The sequence below is a fragment of the Varanus komodoensis genome, unplaced genomic scaffold, assembly GCF_004798865.1.
Source record: "Varanus komodoensis strain SLA01 unplaced genomic scaffold, ASM479886v1 scaffold1, whole genome shotgun sequence".
Taxonomy (NCBI): Eukaryota; Metazoa; Chordata; class Lepidosauria; order Squamata; family Varanidae; genus Varanus; species Varanus komodoensis.
The window spans coordinates 42,308,867-42,333,405 of NW_025335268.1; the positions used below are offsets into that span (position 1 = coordinate 42,308,867).

The window sequence follows — 24,539 nt, forward strand, 5'->3', positions numbered from 1 at the left end:
AATGGCAGTATCTAGGCAGGGCACTTTGCCCACACTAATTTTCTTGTGAATCACTGAAATTATTCTTTAACCAAGACCTATGTCTTGTGCAACAGAAATTTACCATTTCTGGGAGCAGGACAGAAATGAGCAGAAATGCTCATTTCCAGAATGGGGGCAGGTCATGGAGCTCATGCAAAGTGGAGCTCTTCCACCCTGTCCCAATCTACTAATCACTGTTTCTGCTAATTTGGGAGCTTCTTACAGGAAGCATTGAATTTCCTTTGCACAAGTGCTGGTTCCCCCTTACATAACAGAATGGGTGGGAGGAACCACTTATGCAACGGCCCCATTGGATACTGTCCAAAGTGGAGGAAAAAAAATAGAACATCTCCTGTTTTCCCATCTTTTATTGCGTACCAATATGTGTAACCCATCCATGATGGGCCTCCCATGCCCAGCAGCTTTGGAAGGTTGTGTATGAAGCAGTAGAGAGAGATGGAATAAACAACCCTTTCCCCACTTGATGCTTCTCTCCCACACCTCACTCTCTGCTTTATTCCCTTTCACATGGTCTCACATGTGACTTAGCCTTACATGTGTTTGAAGTGCCACCTGGAGCCTAGGGTAGGTCTTGAAGTCAAGAAGTGGCAAGAAGAAAAAAGTTAAGTGTCTCCACTTTTCCAGTACTTTTCCATTTCACTTCTTCCTGCTCAGGCTATAGGTAAGCCTTTTCTAACCTGATGCCCTCTGGAGAACTCATTGGTCTGCAGTTGCTGTCATCCCTGCAGCACACCAGGTTTGAAGATCTGGCATGTTACTATATTTAAAAGGAAAGTGTTGGGCTCCTGAAACTTTCTTTTCTCTAGATGGAGGTTATTATACATGCATGTATGTAACCTAAAGGCTGGTCTTGTGATCCTTTATGTATTTTATCTGGCTGGCAGAGTGTACCTTGGAGTGAGCGCTAATGTCCCCATGCAGGGTTTACACAAATTGTGAGTCACCAAACTCAACACAGACCACAGTTAGCAGCTTGATGAATGAGGGTCCCATATGTCAAGATATCTAGGAGGCCACAATAGAGGCTTGTGTTTGGCTTGATGGGTCACACATTCTCCAGGCTATGTATATAGATGTTGGATTTCAGGGACAAACTAGTATTTACCTTACAACTACCACTGTATTTGTACTTCCTTTATTCTTGTACTTCCAACATTTCTCTTTTGGGTTTTGAATGTAGGTGGTTGTATTTTCTATTATTGTTTGAAGGCATGCTACTATTTAATGCCTTTTTGCCCTCCCTCCACCAGCATCCAGGAATTTGTGTTGATCATTTACTTACATAAGTATCCTTTTCCAAGAGGTTACTGAAATATGGTAGCAAAGACAGTTGTCTGAACTCCCTATACCTCCGGTGTAGGTATTCCTACCACTAATGCAAACTTTTTCACTTCAGGACACCTTGCTTTTTAAGTGGAAATGTCAAGTGCCTTCTGGTACTGGAAACATGAACGCATGGCTGCCTGTGGAGCAGTAAACAGTAGAGTCCCAACCTGTGGAGGCTAAAAGATGGCTGGCAAGCTTTGCCATGCCAGCATGAGCGTTTGTAGTGGCTGGAAGGAGACAGGATAATGTTGCTGCCAGTGCTGCTCTGTGCATATCATTGCTTGCATGCTGATACAGCTGCTCATGGGGTTTGAAGTCTCCAGACTCCCTGTTGCGAAGGCTGCCTGTTTGCAGGCAGCAAAGTGCACAGTAGTGGTGATATGGTACTCTCTCAGAATAATACCCCCCAGGCTTTCCCCACTGTCTGTTCCCTTAAGTGTTTTCCCTTGGGAAAGCTCTTTGCCTCTTCTGCTCTTGTAGATCTGTTACTTTTAATCTTAGGGATTCTTTGTTTTGTTTTTGCCTCTTAGGAGATGGGCCTTAGTTCAGTGCACACCAGTCTTGGCATGCAGAAGGCTTCCATTTCAATCCCTTACTTCTCCAGGATCTCAGGTAATAGGGATGGAAAAGACCTTCATTTGAAGCTTTGTTCAGATGGTACTAGTCTATTCCAGTGATTGACTTACTGATCCAGACTCTTTATAGATCCTGGAGAAGAGGGGATGTGCATCTAATACATGAAATTCTAGGAGGTTAGTGAAAATGCTACATGCAGAGGTCTCTGATATTATCAAGCACAACATGGCTGGCTTTAAAGAAGTCCTTTAAATAAGTCCAGTTGCTGAGAAGCTTGGGCAGCAGGAGGTCTTGCACCGATCCTGCTTAAGAGATCCTGAGGGCAGCTGGTTTAGCACTGTGTGTATGGAAGGCTGGACTAGATGGACTTTTGGTCTGATCTAGCGCATGACTTTTCTTATGCCCTTAAGTGAATAGAGAGTATAGGTTATGAAAACGAAAAAGTTTTTGCTCACATTGGTATACAAACTGATTTGTTTGGGGCTGACAAACCAGGATCTGTGATCTGAAGCTGTTTGTTTTTAAACCACAGTTCATGCTAACTACCATTTATTGTTGTGCCTGAATTCACTGAATTCCCTTGTCAAACCGTAGTTAGGGTCATTATTCTGCCTCCTAAAAGACTGCTTCATCATGGAAGTGGTAGAGAACTTCACGTGAATGAAATGGAGTGTAAAACTGCTCATTAATGTAAATGATGTAGAATGCAGCCCTTTTTGTTGCTTTTCTGTTGTTTTACTTTACCTGAAACTCCTCTAATCTGGATTAGAGCTATGTCACATGGGGAAGTGAAATTTGAACCTTCTCTCCCCAGTTTAATTTGCTCCCTACAAGGGTATTTTCTTTTTCTGTTTTATTTTAGCACCATGGTTTGGTCACATGGTCAGCCACCAAACCAAATATGCTTTTTACCAAAATTGTTGTTGTTCCATTAGTTAGCAGTTACAGCTCAGAAATTTTCTGAGTACTACTAATAGAGTAGGCAAACTGCTAATGGAGTAGGCAAGGAAGTGCAACTTGATTCTCTCACCTGTTTCTTCATTGTTTCCTCCTCTAATCTTCCCACCACATCCACTGTTGAAGAAAAGAGCAAGGGGTGGTGGGACAGGAGAAAAGGACTGGGTTATAACTCCATAGAAGAGTTATGCCACTAGCGCCTTTAAAGGTGCACAGGGAATCTACCAAGTTGCTGCCTGATAACCCCAACTTTTTTTCTAATGAATAAGTTTATGCGCCATCTCTTGATTCTGGAGCTTGCTTTACTAAAAAGAATCGCATGAAGATCCCCTAGTCCTGCGACCTCTGCAGTAATCACCATCAGATTTTTTTTCCCAAAAAGAAAGAAGCAGAATCCATTATAGCAAACCAGTGCTAAAACCACAGTACTACAGTAACTGCAGTACAAGTAACAAGTAACTGTTCCAGCTACAACTACACTGGAACAAGTGCACCTTGTATTATAAAATAAACAAACCTGAATGCTAATAAAATGTATAATGCTGCAGCCCAAATGCTGTGTGTTGCTGTGAAAGAGAAGGGGAGGAAAGAAATCAAGTAGGGTACACAAGTGGATTGGAATGTGTGTTTTGGGAAGGCAAGGGGAATTGAGAACAGCTCATGCAAGAGGGCATGCCAATTGTTTTTATTTATTTAAAACATTTGTATGCCACTCAATTATCTGATGTGTATTATTTTACAAAAGTCAGAAAATACCTGCTCTTAGCATCTCTGGACTGAAGATAACATGAAAGATAAAGAGTTCTAATTTTGTTAACAGTCAGATTTATGTTGACAGCCTGGATGCACTTTCCTTACTTTCAGTAGTCAGACCAAGGAACTGGCATTTTTTCCTGTTCTGGTTTTAAGAAGAGACTAGACTAATCCAACTTACTTCTGTGGGACTTGAGCATGGAGTGCAGTCTTGCACTGTTTGAAGACCAAGCTGAATTAGATCTAACTTAAATAGTAGAATTTCATTGGTCTAAGTTAATTATTTCAATAATGCATCTACATAGTGTAGAAAGCAGGTGACATGTGTTAGTAGAACTCTTACTTTCTTTTCTTTAAATATTATTGGTTGCAGAACAATAAATTATGATTATGATATTGGCCTAAAGGGGATTAGGTTCTTTTAACAGTGACTGAAATCTGTTGTAAATGGGCTTTCTATTCATTTGCTTCTTGGGTGTGAAATTTCACACACATTTTCAAGCTCTCCTACAGAATGAGTAATTAAATCTGATTTTGAACTCAATTGAGATTTCATTCTACAGTAGCTGTAGTTTTTTAAAAGTACAACAGAACAGGTTATTCCCTCTACCACCACCTCAGGAAAAATGAGATATGCAACAAGATTAAAAACCAGAACTAAAGTTATGAACATTTTTGCATACTGTAGTCCTAAAGGATTCAGTCAGTTTGCATGTAAATAAGTGTGTGTGAGAGGTTAACCACATCAGATTTTGCTTTCTAAACCAAAGGGAATGTAGCCATCCTGGTGTGGAAGTAGCCAGCATTTCCCAGAAAGATCATAAAAACGCTCCGGTGGAGCTCTTGCATTATTAGGATAGTGCGACAAGTCTTCTGGAGTGCCAGGCCAGCATTCTGCTCCTCCAGTGCCCAAGCAGATACCAGTGGGGCACCTACAGCAGGACAAGAGCACAATAGCAACTCCCTTGTATTCCTTAGCAAGTGATTTTTCAGAAGCATACTGCCTCATACTAGAGGTAATACATAGCCATGATTAGTAGTCCTGGATAGTGTTAACTTCCATCAATTTATCTAATGCTTCTTTAAGGCTGGAGGCCATCACTACATCTTGTGATTGCAAATTCCATAATAGAACATCGTGCTTTACTTTTGCGTGAACCATGATCTTTCTTCTGTTCCGAATCCCTGCCATTCACCATCAGGCTCCAGTATTATGTAAAACTTAACGTAATTCACTTTTACTACACCACACATAATTCTGTACACTTCTGTCATGCTTCCTTTGCTTTTTTCTAAGTTAAAGAGCTCCAAACACTGCCCGTTTTCATCAAAGAGGAATTGCTCCAGCCACTTGTTCATTTTGTTTACTCTTTTCTGCAGCTTTTTCAGCTCTGTAATAACCTTTTGGTGTGATAACAGGACTGCGTGCAGTATTTTAAGTGTAGCTGCGCCATAGATTACTGTAAGGGCATTAGAGTATTGGCCGTTCTATTTTCAGTTCCTTTCCTAATGATCCTTCACAGAGAATTTTCTCTTTCTTTTTTTTACAGTAGCAGCCACTTTGATTGTCATTTTATTGAGTGGCTCCATCACAGTCCCAAGGCACCATCCTTGTGCAGTCCCTGCGAGATCAGGCCCTATCACGGTATATTTAGGATTCTTTTTGCCCTAATGGCCAATGCCCTGTATTTATTTACATTGAACTGCATTTGCCACTTGGTAGCCCATTCTGTCCCCTCCCCACAATTTGGGCATCTTCTTTTGGAAAATCTTCCCTGTGCCTTTTAATGTAAACTATCCTTGAAAAATTTGGTGTGGTCACCAAACTTCGTCACCTCACTTTATAATTTATGGCATGGTAATAAGTTATGATCCCAAAACAGGCTCATGGGAAAGACTACTCTAAATCTCCCAACTGAGGGAATGTGCAGGGGGATATGTGAGAGGCTGAATTGCTCATCCCCATTTTGTTGACAGCAGTGCTCTGTTGGCAGGAGCAGCTAATTGGATCCCACCCTTTGGGAGGCCTGTACAAGATGCATGTCCCTGCAGTTCAACAATTAATCCACTAATTGTTGCTGATTTCTGTTGTTACATTATTATTGCTGTTGCAAACTGTTTGTTTGTTTCATTTCTATACCACCCCACAGCTGAAGCTATCTGGGTGGCTTATAACAATCCATACAGACAGACAATGAAAATGCAATAAAAGCAGAATAAAATTAGGGAAAAATTAAAAAGTTTTAAACAGTGAAAAACAGTTGCAAAGATGCAAATCACCTGGGAATGGTAATCCCCCTCAAGCCCCTAAATTCTAAACTGTGTAAGACATCATAGGTTAAAACCAGCACCCTGAATTGGGACTGGAAGCATGCAGGCAGCCAGTGTAAGTGGGCCATAATTGGTTTTGTGTGCTTGCACCTGTGGGTCCTGGTTATTAATCTGGCTGCCATTCTGCACCAGCTGCAGCTTCTGAGCCATCTTCAAAAACAGCCTCACGTAGAGTGTATTGCAATAATCTAATTTAGAGATTACTAGAATGTAGATTACTGAAGTCAGACTATCCCTGTCTAGATAGGGGCATAGCTGGGCCACCAGCTGAAGCTGGTACAAGGTGCTCTGAGCTACTGAGTCCACCTGAGCCTCAAGTGACAAACCAAAAAGCACCCTCAAGCTATGGGGAGTGCAGAACAGGTTGAATACCTTCCATCTACCAACAGCATCTCAGTGTTGTCGGGATTGAGTTTCACTTTGACAACCCTCATCCAGTCCATTGTTGCAGCCAGGCACTGGTTTAGCATATTAGCATATTCACAGCCTCAGCTGCTGATGATGCAAAGGAGCCATAGAGCATATATCTGAACAGGGCCATAGAGTTGCATCCATTTTTGTATATGCAGATTTTGGCTTCATCTCCTCTTTTCTGCAATCCTTTGGGATCCCTACAGATCTCCCCTGGAGATCAAACCCTGCAGAGAAGATTTGGGAGCTTGCAGGAGAAGCATAATCCATTCTTGAGGGTTATCCATTCTGCTGTAGGGTTATCCATTCTGCTGGACTAACACAAATTCCAATCCAGATACAATAATCAGTAATATTTTTTGGAATTACAATTTATTTTCAGAATTGAAGTAAATGTCCTCTTTTTAAAAGATATTTGAGAGTTCAATGAATCCTCCATAAATTTCAAATTCTTTGGGAATATATTTGGGAAGAAAAGAGTGTGATAATACTGTAGGATTAACTCCTTTTTTCAAGAGAGAATTACAATGCCTCTTGAAATTAAAACGTCCACTCCCTCACAATTTCTTGGTGACAAATCTTGAATGCTTAAATGTCTGTTTTTGACATTATTACCTGCAACTTTACTTTGGTGGATTCTTCCTGTATGCCACTCTAAAATTTTATAGCTTTTATTCTGAAGGAAACGAATGTTGCTGTCTTAGACACTGGTGCAAATTACAGTGTACAGAAGAGCCAAGATGCTGAATGGAGACAAGAGGGGAGAATAAACTCTAGACTTCTCCTGGAGTCTTTCTTGAGATAAATCCAGCAGAAGCTACCAATTGAATATTTCTACAGAGGTCTCTTAAAGTAGGGCAAGCAGAACTGCCAGTATTTATGCACTAGAGAGAAATGTGAGTGCTTAGCAAAATTTCTGTGCTAAAAATAATTTGCACTTTTATTTATAACAATGTTATCATCATTGGGGAAAGTTAGGCAGACTCATGCATCCCAGGGCAAGAAACACTCTTTTTAACCACCACTGCTTGGAGTGGAGGGCAGATGAAGAGTCAGATTGCTCCTGTTTTGTGTAACAGGGACTTCAGTTTTGTTCTAAAGTGTAGCAGTGCTAAACAACTGGCAATAGTTAATCGCAGCCAATGAATAATCTAGTTGTGCAATAATGATTGCACAGAAGAATTAAGGCAAAACAATGTTGAGTAATAATAAGCTATTTTAATTGACCATATTTAGATAATGTGCTAGATACGCACACAAAATAAAGCTCAAATTCTTTTAAATCTTGGAAATGTTTTTACACAGCTTCGGATTAATAAGGAAAAGCTAAATGTCAAGTCATATTTAAAGAAATGAGAATGAGTTTTATGGGTACAAAACTCCTACTTGCTGAAACCTTAACTATTTTAAGAGTATTTTTGTTTATTACATGCCAAACTTGTACGGCAGCATTGAAATTCTAAAAGAGTAAAAGTAAAGGGGCATTGAACTATATATTTTGCTTTTTGCATGAAGTTTTCATTGTATTTATTTGAGTCAAAAGGGAAAACCATTTTCTTAGAAAATTACCAGGATGTCTAGAATTTTACATATTTTTCATTTAAGAGAGAACTTGCCTATTTGTATGTGTCCCATGTTTTTACATGCCAAGTTTGGATTGAGAGGCTTAGTTTATTTTTCCAATATAGTGCACTTTCGATTTATTTTTTATCCACCAAATTGGTGAATTGCCCTATAGATTGTTTCAGGGTGACATACAAAAAGAAAAATAAACAAAAAGTCAAGTTAAATACAATAAACTGAGAGCAGCCACAAAGCTAATTTAAATTAGCAACATCAACAACAAGGTTCAATAGATCCACAGCTGAAACTGGTAAGTTTATCAGAGGACATTTACTTCATGAGATTTTTTCTTTATTAAAATAATTTATCAAAACTTTCTCTAGTACGTGAGAGAATAAATGGAAATGTTTCAAATATGATACACTATCCAGGCTAATTCTTTTTTAACATACCCCATGCAGACAAGATGTTCAGTGCTTTGAGTTATTTTACTTTGAAACAAAAGCTAAGGAATAATCCAGTGTTTTGTTTCTCTAAAATAATCAAAACATGCATGGATTGTGCCTAACATTGCCTGTTGGCCCATGTTTTATGATCAAGTATCTTTCCTTTTCAGGATTGCTTCTTACATTAGAATATTCAGCATGACAAAACAACTGTTTTTTTGAAGAAGTCAGTTTTCAGTGTTCAGTAACACTTGAGTGCACATTTGGAATATGATACTTTGGGAATTTTGAAAAAGTATAATGGGCACTGTGAATGAGGCAAGTCACAAAGCACCACCAATTTTATGAAAATTAAACTGATGTGATCAAAACACATATAATTTGCCCAAGAACCTTAATATCCAGAAGTAGTCTGGCCCCAGAAACACAAAAACACTTCTTTGAAATCTCTGTTTTCTACTGCAATGTAGCACCCATTTCATAGAATTAATTACTCCAAATTACCTTTAAATAAATTCCTCAAAAATTATTTTCCCCAACTGACTAGGAAGATTATCTAGTCCAATTGATTTCTCCTGAATGAATTACCCAAATTAGTTACCATTTAAACCTCTCAGTCCACCATTTTCTCCTCTGCTAGCCAATCATCTGCTCTGCCTACACTGTTTCTCTTGTTATTCTCTCCATACACGTTCTGTCTGTCTTGATCACCTTCTGCAAAGTATTTGTCCCTCTGGTGCACATATATGCTGCATCCACTAGTTTACCTCATACATATTCTCCTATTCTTCCTCACCTGCATCCCTGGTTCTGTCGACTACAGCTCCCCTACCATGCTGTCTTTCCCAACTCTCCCACTGCTCTGGAGCCCTGTGCACTCCCCTGCTGCCTCTGCATAGTGTCCCAGGCAGCTGCAGGAAGCGGTTCCTCTTTTTTGCCTCTTTAAACGTTTTGATCAGGACAGCTGAGTGTTCTGAAGAGCAGCACCTGCCAAGGCTGCAGAGACTTGCAATCTTAATTTTCTCAGAGTGCCTCTGTGCCCATGTAGAATCCCGAGTTGGCCCAGAGGCAGTCTGAGGAAATCAAGATGATGGGCAACTGGAGCATTGGCAGATGTTCTGCTTTGCAGTGTATTCTGCTGCCAAGGAAAAATTGAGAGAAGCAGGAGAGATCTCCAGCTTTTTTCAGATCCAGGTAGTCTTGGAGGATATGGTTTATCTGGATATTTTCCAGGTTTAGGTCTGATTTGGGGATAGAAGCAGCTTATTATTTGACTTCTGCAGCTGAATGGACAAAAAGAGTGTGAACCTGTTACTTCCTCAGATATTGGATAGGGCTGAACTGAAGGAGCAGGCTTGTAGCTTGGGGCTCCTTCTGGACTGAGCTTTTGCCATTATGAGCCATTGTGTCCTTCTGGATCACCTGGCTGAGTTGGCTTTGAGGGAGGACATTACAGTGGTTCCAATGGTTCTCTGATCAGTCGAAATGGCAGATGGTGCCCATCGTGTTTGGTGGGGCAGAAGACAGAGCAGTGGGATCATGAGAGGTACAGTAAAGGAGGTTGTAAGGGAATTTTTAACCCCCCCCCCCCAGACATTCATTCATTCATTCATTCATTCATTCATGCGGATATATATTAAATGGCATTTCCCCTCACTCCCAGACAGATACAATCTTGCATTAACCTCATTCAGACATACTTAAATGGTTTCCACCTTCCATTCTCAGGGAGAAATAATATTAAACTCATTCAGATAGATTTCAAACGGTCCCCTCCCTTCCAGCTTCTCCCTGCCTTCTCAGGCAGAGATGCAATACAATATTAAACTCACCAAGCAGCTCTGCTACTTAAATAAAACAGTAGGCCAGAGCAAGAGAGGCTTTTCCTCTCCTATCCATCATTCAGCCAGTCTGCCGCCGCCTCCTTTGCCTCCTTCCTGGTCTAAAAGAGTACAAACTGCGCCATAGCAGTGGGAGGAGGGAAGCATTGAGCTGCGGCAGCTGGGTGTCTTCCCTGGCACCCTTTCAACTCATCCATTTGGGATTTGGCGGCCTGGGACACAAAGGCAGTGCCTTTGAAGGGGGTTTTTTGTTCTTGTCTTTTTAAAAGAATAGCCCATAAGTTTGGAGGAGCAAGCCCTCCAGGAAAAAGAAATCCATACACCAGAAAGAAGATGCAGAATGACACTGATACTACCAAAGCAGGTGTTCATTTCTGAGCTGCAACTGAGCACAGCAATGGCAGCTGGCTGGGTAAAGGAATCTGGTTTGGTTTGTGTTCTTAAAAACATTTTTGGCCACCAGACTAGGTGCTGGTGAACATCCTGGTCTCTGTGGTACTGTCATGTTTTGTCTTGTTTCTTGGGCTTTCCAACATCTGCAACAGTAGTGGGCAACATGCAGCCTTCCTGAGATGTTGATCTGCAGTTCCCATCATGTTTTACCACTAGCTATGGTGGATAGGACTAATGGCAGTGATTTTCTGCCTTCTAATCCTAAGGAGTCTGGAGGAATCTTGAATACGTGTTTGAGATTAATTCTGGAATGAATTAGAATACACAAGGTGACATTTAATGCAAACAAGATGGTATTAATTTGAGGTGTTGATCAACATCTGCAGATCTGGACAGAGAGATTCAACTAGTATGGTATAATTGAAAGAATGTGGGACTGGGATTCAGGTCATCTGGGTTCTAGTCCACACTCAGCCATTGAGCCAATTGGGTGACTTTGGACCAGTTACAGACTCTCAGCCCAACCTACCTCACAGGGTTGTTGTTGTGGGGATAAAACTGAGTGCAGCAGGAGGAGAATGATGTACAGCACTTTGAGTTCTTTAAAAGAAAGAAAAGGAAGGATATAAATCTAATAAACCACCAACCAACCAACATCCTACTATTGGATAGGGTTGTATTTTCCCTGAACAGCCACATTCATACCCGAGGTGGTCTTCTGGACTCAAAAGTGTTTGTGGATGCTCAGCAGCTGGTAGTAACCAAGAGAACCATTTATAAATTTTGGTTGATACATCTGCTGTGACCATCTAGGGGAAGTTGACTGGCCACATCCATGCTTGGTTAGTTATATTCAGACATACATATTGCAGTGCAGTTGGGCTGCCCTTGAAGGTGACTTGCCTTCTGATGATACAGGCCACTCAAGATCTTGTTGGGACATGATGCTCAGATCATATAACACTCCACCCAGACCCATTCCACTAGTTCCTATATTATTTCTGGACCCAAATTATAGTGCTGTTGAAGTCCTAAACAGTTTGGGTACAGGTCATTCAAAGGAGTATGCAAACCCATACACACCTGCCCATGTTTAAGATAAACTCAGAAACCTGCTTCATGACTTTCATGATCAGTAATGTTGGTAGACACTAGATAAAGGGCTTTCTCAGTAGTGCCCCCTATGCGGTGCAATTCCCCTTGAAGATAGATGGCTGTATCACTGTGTTTTAGAGGTTTTACTTTTAGAAAAGTCATCTGCTTTGTCTGACTTTTAAATGAAAGTTTGAATGGTATTTTCTGTAGGTGGGTATTTGAAAATGGCATTAGAAGGGTTTTTAAGTTTTCATTTAAAATAATTTTGCCTTGTTTTTAGAATTGTATGTCTTTTGTAAGCCATTTGGGAAGACTCTGGTCTTAACAGGCAGTCAGAAGTGGATTAAATAAATATCAGATTTGCAGGCTCTGTGGTACTTGTTGATTCTGTGTTAGAGAAGCCCACTTAAGCACACCCAGGAGAGGCACAAAGTGGTTGTGCTGTGCAGACAGAAGCAGGGTAGATTCTTCATTGCCGGGAGCACTTGAGTTGGGGGAGCAGGCTTAAGCTCCTGAGTTACACCTTTTACATTCTGTTTTGTCCTTGTATGGATGGTAACAATTAGTTGTGTAGTGTAAAAATACGCCATACTGTAGTGAAAATACTACAGGCACTGCAGTTGCACCCCCTTCAGCTGCAACTCTGTATGGCCCAGGTTCCTTGAGAACACAGTGCGTATTTGTGTGGGCAACACACACAAATCCCCCACCCCCGCAGAAGTTCCTGTATATCAGGTAAGCACTCCTGCATATAATGGACATTTTGCTATTAATACATAGCTCCCATTTCACACAGCACAGTATCATATTTTAGCATTAAGGTATCAGAGGAAGAGAAAATGTAGCAGAAAACACTCTTATTTTGTAGCCAGTTTTCTTATAGGAACAGTTCCTATAAGAATGGGGGTGAAATCCTTTTTGTGATACCAGTGAGAGCCAGTGGAGGGGTGAAGAGAAGGGCAGAAGATTCATGTAAGAATTGGAAGACAATTATTACAACGATTAAAATGTGCCTTGGAACAATATAAAGAACCCAGATAATGAAAGGAACATTATAAAGGGGCATCTTGTAAGTAGCTTCTTTCTTTATACTTCATTCTTGTCATGTGGTGTCAAAAATGTACAAACAGCTTGTAATTGCAGTAGCTTATTTAAACCAACTATTTGTGTTTCTGTCTGCTGAAGAAGCTTAAACTCCTGCATTTCACAGCCATCTCAGATCAGCAAATTGACTTTGGGTCTCTTGTAAGAATATCTAAATGTAGGCTGTTGAATAATCCCTTTGGGGGCCCTGTAACTATTTTTATGCCTGGATATGCGTCATCAGTGGGTATTTTCTCTGGTGACTAGCTTACATCAGTAGGTCTCCTACCATACATTCTATATGATTGATGGGAGACACTGCTCCTGTTTAGCTTTTATCCATGACCTCGAAGAATGGACAACTGGAATTTCCAGGGTGTTAGCTTCTTTGGAGTGACTGGAGAGATGGAGAGGCTGCATATTCCTGATAAACGCAGGTAGTACTAGAGATGACATTCACTGGGAAAAGGGGAGGAAGAGGGGTGTTCCTCATCAGAAAGACAGTTAATTCCAGCGCTGTTGTTCAGTTTACATTGGAAAGGTATGATTCCTGAATCCGAGGAAGAAGCTGAAATTAGATTTTAGAATGTGATGTGCTTGCTGTATTGTTTCCTGGTGATACGTGTACTGGAGTGTACCAAGATCACTGTGTATGGTTCAGTTAGCTGATTTTTTATCCAAAGAATGCTTGCTGTTTTGCAGCTTGGTTGAGATGGATGCTGTGGAATGTAAAGCAGAGGGAATGCTTGAATATTCCGTCACATTAAAACGGGAGGGGGGGGAATTAATCCAGATGTTATCCGGATAAAAATTGCGAGATATACTGAGTAAGCAGTTCTTCGTGTCTTACACCTGCCTGTGTGACTCACTGAGTTGTTTGTAGCAATTAAATTACCTGATCTCTCCCAAATAATTTCTGGTAGCAAAACGAGGAGTGATAACAAAATGCATCCCCACAGATTATCCCTTCTGTTCCTTTTCCTTCTGTGATTGCCACCTCTCTCTCCTCCCTTCCTTCTATGACATGTGTAAATGAGGCTGCGGTACGCTTGTGAGATTTTTGTCAAGCACACTCTGTGAGGACAGCTGAGAGCAGGAGCCAGCTTAAGGCACTTTCTCTTTCTCCCTCATGTTTACTCCTTTTGACACAAACGTGATGGCAGTGGATGCCACGTTCAACTCTCTCTGACCTCTGACTCCAGGGCTGTCAAGCTCTTTTGCTGGCACTCGGGCCGTCAAGGGAATGACAATAAGGTGCAGAAGTACTAGAGGGATGAGGTGCTGCATGTGAAGCTGGCATGCATGATGCAGAGCCTTTGCTGCCAGCTGCAGGAACACAATATTAAGCATTTGCTTGCAAATAATAGAATAATAGAAAGGTCACCATAATGGGCTTTTCCACATTCCTGGAAGGGAAATCTCTCCCATCAGTGAGATTCTTTTTCAGTGGGATGGATAACTCTGTATCTTTTTCTGGCAGAGACAGTTGTAAAAAAGAAAGTATTTTTCTCATTGATTTGGTGTACTGTTTTCATTATGGCTAAATCCAGTGATGGGATATTAAGGAAGCAGTCCTCTGATCTGTCATACTACATGCCAGCTTCAGTAAAATCTGTGAATTAATAAGAAACTGCAGATTTAAAACCTGAGGTTTTTAAATTATATGGAGAAATGTCCTGTGCAGTCCTGTATATGTATAGCTAAATGTGTATCCTCTCAGTTGCTTAAGCTACTATCCCGGAGAGCCCTCCCACCATTCATTCATACAATTGCTATTATTCAGAGGCAGAATTCTGAAACCAGACATGCTACTGATAGATGGAGATCTTCACAATGAGAATAGTGTGCAAAATCTATACAGAATTTGAGTAGTAGTCCTAATACCTGGTTGTGATTATGTAAATGTGGATTCATCTTTCTCATTAATTCAGTGTTAGTGAACTTGAAGCAGCCAGTAAAATAGTTTACTGTACAGTCCTATACGGGTCTGTTCAGAAACAGACCCCACTGAATTCAGTGGAACTTGCTTCCAAGACAGATGTGTAGGATTGTATCCTTAGAAAATGTAAAGCACTTAACTATCATAGTTTGAATGTGGCAAGTATATTTTTATGCATGGTTCTTTTTATTTCAAAAACCTTTGATGACTCATGCCAAGTATGTTATATAATTCACAGCCTCTAAAAGGTTAAACTCAAAATCTTGATAGAACTGAGTCATTTGCTTAGGAAGCCAATCACCAAACTCTTCTGGTGTTTTGTGCTTAAAAGATGTTATGTTTGTGTGTGTTCTTACTTGTTCTTAACCATCTCTGATGGAGTATTGCATAGTGTCAAAGACAGATCTAGAAATAGGATGTTTAGTGTTAACACTTTTCCTGAAGTTTACTTCATCCATACAGTGGGTGGAGTTTGTTTAGATCAATCACCATATTCGGGGTTGTTAATCTGGAGCAGGATTAACCCATGCTGCTGAGCTGGTTTTGCTTTTCCCTGTAGAAAGTTACTTGACTCAGTTGCCACTTATCTTTCCTATGTGCCTGTTCTCTGCATGCGGTAATCTACTTTTCTTAGTTCATACCTGCATAATGTTGGCCCTCAAACCAAATACAGAACAACCAGTAAATGGTTGTGGTGCTTCTGTTGGTTTGGAAACCCCAGCAAACCTTGTATGAGTTGTAATTGGCCAGGTGGTCTACCAATGTGCATCCCTGCTGAATACTGATTTCTTAAGGAAGGTGGGCTTCATGAATGGATTGATTGACTGTTCAAGGCATTGAATCCACTCTGTGATTTGCTGGAACCCGACTACTTCCGTAATGCATATCTCTGGTAAAAGTCAGACAATAGGAGTTGCTTTTGGGCATAATGCCGATCTTCCACTTCTGACAGGGCTATATTTAGTACAGAAGAAGGCTTCATGAGCATTTATAAGCCCTAACCTTTATGGCAGGGTCAGTAGGTGTGAGATCTTTAAGTGCCATTAGGTCTCTAAATGTCAGTTCTAAATTTTGGTTGACATGCTTCCTAAAATGCATGGTGTCATAGATTCAGCTTTGAGGTTTAGCAGTGAAGTAATGGATTGCCTGGGTGATATGTATGGAGCTTACTTATACTATTGGAGAAATTAGAATACTGTGATCTCCTACAGCCTTGGCAGTGAGGTTTTTTTATGGGATCTGTGTTACAAAAAGAAGGAAAGCGTTTCACTTGCTTCTTATATACTTCTTACCTAGTTTTGTTGTTGGCTCACCAGAATATTGTTTTTATGCCTACAGCTTTTCTCTCCATACACTGAAATGATACTAGCCATGCTGTGCTGAAATTCTCCCAGTGTTTTGAGTTATAGCCTCTCAGATTGCTAAACAGTGGGCTTCATTATTGGCAAATGCAGCAGTTATGTGGTCCGACCTTTAATGGGGCAGATTCTTTCAAACTCCAAGTGTTTACTTTCTTGACCAGTCAATGGCTTGTCCCACTTTCCAAAATGTGCATCAGCAGCATTTTGTTCATTATTATTTTCTCTTAGTGCACCCAAAGCATAAGGGGTTTTTTTCAGTGCAGTATTTCAAATGATCATATCCAGTGATTGCAGATGTGGCCTGATTTTAGCTGAGATGTATGAAAAAGGAGATGTCAGACAGTTGCTCAGTAGCTCCTTGTTTGTTCTTTTAACTTTGTTTAGTTTGTTGACAGTACCAGCTACATCTGCAGTATCCCTCAGAAAGGTGCTTTGAGCAGTGAAATAATTTCAAGTCAAATCTATCTTGGAAGCAAATGAAGCAATAAACAGGATAAGAATGCTTCTTTGAGTTAGACCCATTGTCTAGGACCTAGCCTTTATTTTCTGAAAGGACAAACAAGATGAGCAGTGCAATCCTATTCATATCTATTTAAAAGTAAGTCTCATTTAATTCAATGGGGCTTTGTTGTTGTTACATGATGTCAAGTATCTCCTATTTATGGCAATTCTTTGAATGAAATCGCTCCAAAATGTTCTGTCTGTAGCAGTTCTGCTCAGCTCCTGTAGGTGCTTACTCCTATGTTAATTATTACCATTGTTGAGTTTAATAGATTTTGGTTTGCCACCACTTACTGAAAAAATAGAAACAAATTCAGAATCTATTTGCAACTCTTCATGAATTTTCAATTTCACTAATGTTGGCTTTGCACTGACAAAAACAGCATGAAGGCAATGTAGGCATTGTTTGTTTGTTTGTTTGTTTGTTTGCAGAAACTCTCAGGTCTTGAGTTGCCAGTTGTAGTAATCAGCTTGCTTTCTGCTTGCTAGCAGAAGAAATATCAGAAACTTTTGAAGGTATGCTGTAACTAGTTTGAAAAGTTTACATAAAAACACTGGACTCCATTCTAGGTTGGACTTCATTCTTTAGTCATGGTTCTGGAGGTTACTGCAAGTCCTTTGTGTCATATTTTGGTGGATCCTTTTAAACTTATTCAAAATGTGGACAGGAGTACTGATTTGAGTAGCATTGCTGACCACGTATTTCCTGGACTCTTGCTTGTCCTGGCTAATGAAGTTAGGGTGCAGGCTGGGTTGGACAAGGAGCGGTAACAGCACCTTATTAAGAAAGAGAGTTGGCCTACCTCTGCTTTAAAAGGGATAGTTGTATGCCTCCTATTGGAGAAGTCATAATTCAGACTCTGTGACCTCAGTTACTATGGCTGGTATCCAATATTCCTTTTGTAGAAATGATGCCTCTGCAGATGATATCAGCTCAGTTCCAGATTTCCCAGAATGATACTGATGGTCTAGATTTCTTCTAGTTTCCTTAGTCCATTTTTTTCTACCAGGTGCTATCATGGGTTAGTGTAAGCCTGGGTTTTCCTGGACCTGCAAATAGTGTTAGATTCCATGAAGCATGATCTCCATTTGCAGGGGTGTGAAGATTGTAGCTCATTCTGGTATTGCAGTGTTTAATGTGTGGCAAATCATTCAGCAAGCAAGATTCATATGTTCATCTGACTTCAGTGACTCCTTCACAGCTCTTCCTCCAAGGCAGCCATTCTCTTATTGACTTTATATTGCTAATAGAGAATGAGAGTAGGACACCAGGTGCAATCATGGCCCCCCTGGCAAATCATTAAGCTGTAGTTTGGATAATGCCAGACGTCATGAGGAATGTCGACTAATTGTGCATAATGCAAAGCAGTCTCTGCCTAGACTTCTCCTCCCCAACATGAACCTCATGAAATACGTAATGTGCTTGGTGTCAGACATGACCTACTTCTTGGGTATCATGTAGAAAGTGAGGCCCTTGCCAGTAAGTGCCGCATTTCCAGGTCTTCAAAATGTCTCCAAGTGGCCTAGATCTATAATTCATAATGCCACGAATAGGAAGTTTGGGTGCTTTTTCAGTCCAGAGTAGGGATGGCTAATTAACTGGGCCATTGCAGAAGTATTGAGTCCAAAGTATGTTGCTTTAATAATGGGAAGTTGCCTTGATTTTAAAAAAGGGCAGTAACATATACATGGTTAAAATGTATGGCAATCTACGCTATGACCCTATGTGTATTTCTCTGGAAATAAACCAGTGGTCCAAGTAAGCATGCATAGGACCGGGATCATCACTTTAAAGTTAAACTAAAACCATTTCCAGTGTACTTTATAAAAGTGGAGCCTGCTTTTGAAATTTAAAAGTTTTCACTGTAAATATGGCAAGCACTGATAGTTTATCAAAGCTGCCCTCATTGTTTTAATTGGATGTTCTGTCATATTCTCAACCCAAACCATGACCTTGTAGCCACTCTGCCATAACATGGTTACGGCTGAGTAGCGCAGCTGCTGTATTTCTGATTTAAACATAACCTCTCTTTTGAAGTGTGAAATTTGGCATGCTTTGATGCACTTGAATCCAATCCAGCCCCAGCTGGAAAAATGCCATTGACTATAGCACAGGCAGAATCTGGCCCTAAGTCAGAGGATTAAAAACAAAAACACTTCTTTAAATTTTATTGTTACTGTTTTTATCAATTTAAATTAAATAGCATTCTACCAAATATAAAATAAAAATCAGATCTGGAAATATCAAACAAGGAATGACAATATTTAAAGAGTGCACTGAAATATTAGAAGCTAACCAAAATAGAATTCAAAATAATACTTTGTAATGTTTCCTGCTGTTAAAAACAAAAGGAAGTTCCTTTGGATAGATCAGATATACAAAATGTAGTGCATTAAGACTTATGTGTAATATCCAACTGAGGTTGGACAGTGATCAGTTTCATTCTACAATAACTCAGTTATACCCTGTGCACACTGGAGTTAAGCATGCTTAGACCATGCTAATTTCAGTAGAAGAGTCCTGCACATACTTTATTCCAGTTCTTTGTTAGAGTTCTTGCTTAGTTCTGAAAACTGCTTTACCCTTTGTGTGTGTGATTTTGCTGTTTCTTATATAACCTTCCTTACCTACTGAAAGTTTCACATGCAAACAATGTATTTTATTCTTCAAACTAGACTCCTGTCTTAAGTGCTGTTACTTTGGGAGTAAATCCCCTTCAAAGGACTGGAACTTACTTCTGAATACACTGGGTGAGGATCACCTGCAGGGCTATGATTTAAGGATGACATTCATGAAGCATTTACTTCAGAAACATTTGCAACACATAAGTAGTGGTATGGTGCAAATCTGCCTCGTGGTATTTTCTTAGCTGTAAAAATGGGGACTCCAGATGTATACTGCAGAGACAGGAAAAGCAGATTTATAATAGGCTACACTGGTTGTGCATTTCTTCTAACAGGTAATTAGGCTGTTGCCTGAAATCACAGCATCTCTTTGGGTGATAAGGTTGATAAGTTGTTTTGGAAAGTTTTTCTTCACAGAGAAACTTCCTGCATTTGACACATTTTGTCTGGTCTTTTTGCTGGCCTATATTGTGGCGGGCACTGCAGGTACACAAACCTTGCAATGGACTTATTTCTTTAAGCAGCTTAAACTGATAAACTGAGAAAAGGTCTGCAGCAGCTCTCCATTACCTCCCTCTGCACTCGGTTTGAAACCAGCTGGAAATGCAGCACTAACAAGCATGCTCACATGCAGCCTCCCTCTAGTTGCTCTTGTCTTGTCCAGAATTTTCCCTCTTTCCATCTTTTAATGAGGAACGCAAGCCACAGCATGGGTAAAATGCTTCTGGTAGATGTTAAACAAATAAAACACACTTGTTCAGTGCATGGTTGTGATTATTCTTACCTGCAACCCATGGAAATTAGACAGTTGCACATTTTTTGTTATCATCCACTCCTTCAGGACAGCCATCATTAAGCAGGAAAGTACAACTCCAAACTAACTTTCCAGATGTCATTCATATTGTGTATGGACTGTTTAAAAAAGTATGATCCTGGGTATGCTAGCCTCCCTCAACCAGGTGCCCTTTGGATGTGTTGGAATGCAACTCCCATAATCCCCAGCCAGCATGCCCAATGTTAATGTTAGACTTCATGTTAGCTCAAGAAGCATTAGCCTTTAATAATCTTTATTTTTTCTATCTTAATTTTAAGATTAAGATACGCTATACCTACACTCATACATACAGATTCACTCTTCAGCACCTGTAGTTACTTTAATATTACTGAATTTTTATCATTATTAAAATGCTGTATTGTTTAAGATGTTTTCATATATATGTAAGTGTTCCTTAGGTGTTTTATATGCTTTTTATGTACGTGATCTGACTTACATGCAGTTCCTCTAAGGACATTCTCAGGAATGCGAACTTGTCTGTAACGTCTGAGTTATGAATAACCCATACTTACAAACCAACTGCCATAAAGCCTATTAATTTTTTAAAATCACTGCAGAAAATTGTCATCACCACAGACAGAGAGGAAGCGAAAGGGGCGAGAGGGAGGCCTCCGAGCCATGTCTTCTTGCCCTGCCAGGCTGGAGAGAGAAATCCCTCTGGCATTTCCTTGGTGCAAAGTGCTGGTGAGCGAAAGGGAGAGGGGGCAGGGATGAGACCATAAGAATGCAATAAATGAAGAAGAAGACCCTGCTGGATCAGACCAAGTTCTGGGGTGGGGGCGGGGGGAGAAGCAATTCAGTACATGTATGGACAACAGTATTCAGAGTTTATTTTTTTGCGGGGGCTGTAGAGATATTTGTATTTTTCCCATTTTTGTGGGGGTCCTGTGTCCCTAACCCCTGCAAATGTGGTGGGCCAACTCTATATGGAAGCGTGTCTTAAGTGTTTTATATACATGATCCAGCCTACATACCAATTTGACTTTTTCAGGAATAGAACTCATTCGTAACCCAGGGACTACTTCTACATTGTCCTCATTGTTCTTAACTTGTGCTATATGTATGTTATGACAGGTCCAGCTGATAAACTGGACTAGGATTTTGTAGGTCATCATGAAAACCACTTCTTGGGGTTTACAAGGCAGATTCAAATGCTGTCACAAACTCTCAGAGCTTGTGCTGTGATTTTATGCTTTAATATTGGCCTCTTAAGAAATGACTTTACCATCTTGCTGTTAACATCTGTTTTGTCTATTCTTGAGTAGCACAGTCTAAATATAGAGTAATTGTCTTATGTACCATAGTATTTATGACATTTTATGTTTTTCCATGTGTACACCTAACAGTTCAGCGTTCTCCAGTGATGGGATTGCATGAGAGGACTGACAAGTCTTAACACTGGGTTCACACAGCAGAAGAAACCATGGTGATTTATAAGCCAGAGGTGGCTTGCTGTGGTTTGTTAATGATGGCCTACAGTTTGTTAACCAACCTCACTGGCTTCTGACAACGCAAACAGCCACCATGGCTTGTTGGATTGGGTGAATCCAGTCATTGGCTGTATTCACACAATTACTGGAGAAAATAAGCAATTCATGGACAGCCGTGTTGTCGAAACCCTGTGAGATTGCAGGGGGGTGGGGTATCAACCCTTCCACCCAACCCATTATTTTTGTTATAAGGTTCTGGAGTAGTTTCAAAGCCACCTCTCTTTATCCACCTCACTGGTTTTGGATGCCATGACTACCTGTGTGCCGTGAAGGTAATTAGGTGTACCACATGGTGCACAGCCTACACATATGAGGAAAAGAAGCCATGATTGTGTGAACTGAGCCATTCTGTCAGTGATGCACTTGAACTGTCTCTTTCACACTTGGTTTTTCTGCCAGAAATATCAATATAGAGAGGATGTGCAGAGTCTTGCGAATGAAGCATGAGGCGGCTTTTGTGATTTTTTGTTGTGTTTTGTTTTGCTACCTGTAGAACAGTGCATGTGGTTTATTATGTTCTGAACTGCAAGTCACAGAATTACAGCTGTAGATTTAGCCAGCTAAGAGGAAGGAATTTGTCTGCTGTACAGTAAAGGAAGTATTTGCTGTGTTATTGTAGGACATGGCCCCTTGCCATTTTTGATAAAGCATTTAAACGACGTGCACCCAAAGTCTACTGCCCTCTTGACCCATCATCAATCATCAGCTGTACAGTGAGGTTACATGAAACAGTAGCCCAATAGGAGAGCCATTGTTTAAGCATTGCACAACTTTTCTGGAAACGGAAACTACAGACAAAGCACCCTGGATCACTCAGCTTTATGCTGTACTATCCTGGCAGAGATCTATGACATTGCAAAGAGGCAAACACATTAGCAATCTGGACATTGAAATCCCTCCTACTATCATGTGTCAGAGGATATATTTCCTTGATTTTTTCAAAGCCATAACAATTAAAAAATAATTTGCCAAGAAGTATTACCATACCAATTGGGTACAATTCAGGAAAATTGGTGTACAACTGGTGTATCTGCTGTTTTACTGTACCGGCAGCCCCTGGATTATGGAGGAGTTCCATTCCTGAGTACGAATTTATAGTGTTTGTGTGTAAGTTGGATCACATACAGTCACATTTGCAAGGGTTAGGGGTGCAGGACTCCGGCAAAAGTGGAAAGACCATGAATATCTCTAGCCCACCCCACCCCCAGGTCCCCACAATGCCTCTTCTTTGCACCAAGGAAATGCTGGAGAGATTTTCCTCTCTGGATGGGTGGGACAAGAAGGCATGCTTCGGAGGTCCTCCCTCTATCCCCTTTCAATGCCCTCTCTCTATGGTGATGATGATTTTCTGCAGTAGGTCTTTAACTTGAATTTTTAAATCAATAGGCTTTACGGCAGTTCATTTGTAAGTACCAGTTGTAATTTGGATGTTCATAACCTGGGGAAAGCCTGTATGTAATTTTTCAAGGAATTTTTACAGTACAGCCCTGTGCATGTTTATTCAGAAGAAAATCTGTTCCATGGGTGTCACTGTCAGGCAAATGTGGATAGGGGAGTGCAAGCTTAGAACAGAGTTTTAGATGGGCTTAAATACAATTCCTTTTCTTTCTCTTCTGATAATTGCCAAGAACACAAAATAAAATAATAAAAGCTGATCCAATAAAAGATTCTGTTTCAATGCCATGTTGTTTTTGTAGGATTAAGAGAGCTGCTTCATCACATAGGCTCATAAAGTTCCTTCTAACATGTATGAGCTCTGCGTGATTTTTAAGAGAGGTGTAGTGCTTAAGAGTGGGGGAATGGGACTCAGGCAATCTGGGTTTGAGTTCCACTTAGCCATGGAGCTCACTGGGCCAGTGCCTTTGGGCCAGTCGGACTCTCAACCTAACCTATCTCACTGGGTTGTTGTGAATATTGAGAGGAGGAAAAGAATAATTATGTAAGCCACCTTGAGTTTCTTGGAAGGAAAAAAAAGTGGGATACATAACACAGCAGCAGCAGCAACAGGTGTTTGTGTGTGTGTGTGTGTATTTATACATACAAGGAAGTAAGACTAGCCATATTTCCCAGTGATACGAGCATAGAGGTATATAGTGTTGATTGTGATTAGTTTGCAGTTATATCCTGCTTTTTTCCCTCTTGCAAGGAACCCAAGGTGGCTTACAAAATTTCCCTTTCCAGTTTATCCTCACAACAACAAATCTGTAAGGATTAGAACGCAGATCTCCTGAGTCCCAGTCTAGCATGCTTAACCACCACACTACACTTCAAATGAATTGGTTATTTTCTCGGAAAGTAACTAGTTCCTCTAGGCAATCATGGTTCAGACTTCCTTAATTCAAGTTCTCATGCTGAGCATGTGATTTTTTTGTGGAGGCACAATATCAAACTGTATCTTGTGACTGTCATTTCAGACTGTATATTGCATCAAGTCACCATGCATAAGTGGAACCTGCCTGGGTAATGGTTATTTGCTTCAAATAAGCATGTATAGGAGAGATAGATTGGTATTTGGAAATGTATGCAGCCTATGTGGCAGTTTCTTGACACGTGATTTTTTTGTAAGTTTTTACGTGGCAGTGATTTGTGCTTGCTACAAAGGAATTATGAATGCATGAATTTCATCCAATGAGCTGATTAATTTTGAAATTCAGTGGCATTGCTAGGAGACACGCATAGATGTAGCCTGTCCTACAGGACCAGGGATCATGATCCCGCTGGGTTCCTGGTGATGTGGAAGGACTTGTGGCCATGTAATGTGTTATGTGCATTGAACCCTTTTCATGCCTTCTGCTGACCATGCAGGTTAGAACAGTGACCAGTGGCCATGATACCGCCATCTGTTCAGCTTTTGTGTGTCCTGAATATTTGAACAGGGCTGTAATGCGTGAACTAATTCCACTAAAAGTACCATGTTTGAGATGACATTGGGTAATGCAAATCATACCTTGATGCACTGGTGAACTTACCT

At 40.5% G+C, this 24,539-nt stretch overlaps 1 protein-coding gene across 4 annotated transcripts in view; it reads left to right on the forward strand.

The window, feature by feature from the left end:
* The window catches only part of HIVEP2 (HIVEP zinc finger 2), a 150,317-nt gene that overhangs the window by 54,812 nt on the left and 70,966 nt on the right, over positions 1-24,539 (forward strand). For 2 of the 4 annotated variants that reach the window (XM_044423456.1, XM_044423480.1), the window contains exon 1: positions 13,069-13,254. The exons of the other annotated variants lie outside the window; for them this stretch is intronic. The gene's annotated coding sequence lies outside the window, so the exon portion shown is untranslated. Of the gene's footprint in view, positions 1-13,068; positions 13,255-24,539 lie in introns of those variants that run through there. 4 annotated transcript variants of the gene reach the window in all.